Genomic DNA, 3640 nt, shown 5'->3' with positions numbered 1-3640 from the left:
CCTCATATATATATATATATCTCCTTGCGTGCAAACCTTCCTTCACGGTATCACTGTTGCATTCTTCTGCTAAAATGTTCACCAAATCCCCCTCTTTCTTACGAGCCCTCCATTTTCTTCTAATCTCACTGAATGCAATAATAATGCGGTCCTCCACAACCGATACGATCTCCCAAGGCCAATCCATCTCTGGAAACAAAACCATAGTCTCCAAAGGAGGCGTCTTTGAACTTGGCTTCTTCACCCCAGGCAAATCCAACAACTACTACATTGGCATCTGGTACAGAAGATCGCCTGAAGAAACCATCTGGACAGCAAATAGGGCAGCTCCAGTACCTGACCCGGCAACTTCCAAGCTGAAGGTAACCAAAAACCATCTGGACAGCAAATAGGGCAGCTCCAGTACCTGACCCGGCAACTTCCAAGCTGAAGGTAACCAAAGATGGCAATCTGATCCTATACAACTCCAAACTCCCAGTTTGGTCATCCAACTCAAGTTCATATTTATCATCATCCACCAACATTAACGTCGCAATACTTCTTGATACCGGGAATTTCGTTCTGAGAGATCAAACAAACTCATCTGCTATACTCTGGCAAAGCTTCGATCACATAACTGACACCTGATTACCTCATGGATGGATCGGAATGAATAAAGGCACCGGCGAGTACCAAACCATTACTTCATGGAAAAACACTGAAGACCCAGCTCCGGGGCCATTTATGGAAACTATAGACCCCAGTGGCCTCCACCAGTTTATTTTCTTATGGAACAATTCGAAGATTTATTGGACTAGTGGAATCTGGAATGGAGAAACCTTCAGCTCACTCCCTAGAATGAGTGCATACCATCTTTACATTCCCAAGTTTGTTGACGATGATAAGCGCAGGTATTTCACTATTAATCTAACTGATGAGCGATATTTGGCGCGGAGTGTGATTCACTCTTCTGGTCAAGTTCAGCAGTGGTTGTGGTTCGATGATGCTACAGGTTGGGAGCTGTATTGGGAGCAGCCAGTTTCTCCTTGTGATGTTTATTCTGTTTGCGGTGCCTTTGGTATTTGTGATCAATCGAGGAAGCCCCCTTGTACCTGTGCTTATGTTGGGAGCTTGATGGCTGGAGTTCAGGGTGCAAAAGGATCACCCACTTGCGCTGCAGTTACGAGAACTCGACTTCCGGAGAAAAAGATGGGTTTCTGCCAATACCCAATGTGCATTTACCTGCAGACTCAAAACAGCGGCTGGGAGGAAAAGGTGCTGAAGAATGTGAATTGGCTTGTTTGAAGAATTGCTCACGTACTGCTTACGCTTATGAGAGTGGGTGTTCAATTTGGAGCGGAGACATTCGAAATCTTCAAAGTCTTTCTGAAGGTGACAATAGGGCTGGTACTCTTTACCTGAGGCTTGCAGCTTCTGACCTGCCAAAGAAAACCGATGAAATGAAATCAATCAGAAGGATTGCTGTAAGTGCAGCAACCGCAATAGTATTGTCAGCTATTATTGCGTTGACCTTGATATTCTTCAGAAGAAGGCATGGACCATCAAAATCCCCCGAGGGTCCTTTGGTTTCATATAGTTACAGTGACTTGCAGCGCATAACGAAGAATTTCACTGAAAAGCTTGGCGGTGGAGGTTTTGGTTCGGTCTTCAAAGGACTTCTATCTGATTCAGATTTTGTAGCTGTGAAAAGACTTGAAGGGGTTCGACAAGGAGAGAAGGAGTTCTGAAATGAGTTGGGAACGTTGGGAAGAATTCAGCATGTTAATCTAGTCCGTCTTTGTGGCTTCTGCTGTGAAGGAACCGAAAGGATGCTGGTGTATGATTACATGCCAAAGGGGTCTCTAGACAGCCACCTCTTTCGAAAACAATCCACGACTTTAGATTGGAAGACAAGATACCAGATCATACTAGGAACTGCGAGGGGATTAGCGTATCTCCATGAAGAGTGTAGAGAATGCATTATCCACTGTGATATAAAGCCTGAGAACATACTCTTAGATTCTGAGTTTTGTCCGAAGTTATCAGATTTTGGCATGGCAAAGCTCCTTGGCCATGATTTTAGCCGAGTGCTGACAACAATGAGGGGAACCATAGGCTATCTAGCACCAGAATGGATCGAAGGAGTACCAATAACACCTAAAGCTGATGTTTATGGCTTCGGTATGATGATATTTGAGATAGTATCTGGTAGAAGAAACTCAATATTGGCTAAAGATGGGAGCATCAGGTATTTTCCTGCTCTGGCTGCGAGCAAAGTCATTATAGGAGAGGTTTGTAGCCTGCTGGATGAGGATTTGAAAGGTTTTGCTGATGCTTTGGAGCTGAATAGAGCCTGTAGAGTTGCTTGCTGGTGCGTTCAAGAGTTTGAGGCGGTTAGACCATCGATGGCGGAAGTTGTTAACATCCTGGAAGGGGTTTTAGATATGGAGATGCCTCCATTCCCAAGAACACTTCGACGACTTGCAGAGGAAGTTGCTATAGTTAATTACTATGAGTAATCACTCAGATGTGCTCTCATGTATCAGAATATTCTTAGCGGTGCTAATGTACGTATCATCATGTTAGTAGTTGGGCATTAGAAATATATATTGACTATGGTTTTGAATAGGCTTCCAAGTATACCCTACATCTGAATTTAGATGCAGATAAAGGGAAGCAGGCTTGTGTTACGTGGTAATCTTTTTCTTTTAGAGATCATTTGTAGGTTGCAACTATTTATATTTCTATTGAGTCTTCTCTTGGTTCTTGCTCTATGGCTGAATTAATATTAATCATTTTATACCTCTATTTGGATTATGTGCTCCTCCTCTCTCCTCTTTTGTTTCCACTAGTAGAATTCCATCATTTGTATTGAAGGATCAACGTTATAAGTTAGGTTCCAGTTCTAATGAGCCCTACTACTTTCACATGAAATTAAATTAGCGTAGAGAAGAGAAAGCAATCATGAGGCAGATAAAGGCATTAATTGAAATATCTGTTGTCAGTACTTATGTAGTAGGTACAAACGAATAATATTTGACATGTAACCAAATGAACAACTTTATATTTTATTTAATAACCAGAACTATTTGGCTGTGTTTGGCAAAGGCTTAAGGAAGATGGATTAAGGAGAAGAGTTAACTTAGTTAATCCATCGTGAAGGGTTAAAAATATTCTTATTTCGTTTGGATTCGATAGTTAAGATAAGGGGTTAAGTCTTTTGTGTTTGGCAAATGAAGAAGGGCTAAGGAGATTAATCTCATTATTTTTTTTAAAATACCACTTTTGCCCTTACTAAAAATTTATAACTAATTACCTCATTAATATCTTTTTCACGTTATTTACCTTCTAAGCAATTTCAAATAATTTGAATTGCTAATATGTAATTCAGTTGAGACACGAGAGATTAATACCTTTGAAATAACGCTAAAATGACAATTTGGTATTATACAAAATATCCTAGTTATGATTAGTAGTCTCATGTTTACTCGTATAGAATCACAAACTCCAAGGTCACATGTGTAATAACAGATAACTCAGTGCACCTAAATGTAAGTAAAAGTTTCAAAGGGGGCAATTTGGATCATCTCTTCTTATGCGTAGCCAATTTGTGATTTATGTTTTTTTTCTGGCAAACAAAATGATCGCTGATATATTGAGC

The 3640-nt window shown here is 40.7% G+C and overlaps 1 pseudogene; it reads left to right on the top strand.

The window, feature by feature from the left end:
- Positions 37-2532, top strand: LOC109838484 (annotated as a pseudogene).

The sequence above is a fragment of the Asparagus officinalis genome, chromosome 4 (assembly GCF_001876935.1).
Source record: "Asparagus officinalis chromosome 4, Aspof.V1, whole genome shotgun sequence".
In the NCBI taxonomy this organism is placed as follows: Eukaryota; Viridiplantae; Streptophyta; class Magnoliopsida; order Asparagales; family Asparagaceae; genus Asparagus; species Asparagus officinalis.
The sequence above is the reverse complement of the archived record's forward strand: the minus strand, read 5'-3'. Positions and strand labels throughout refer to the sequence as shown.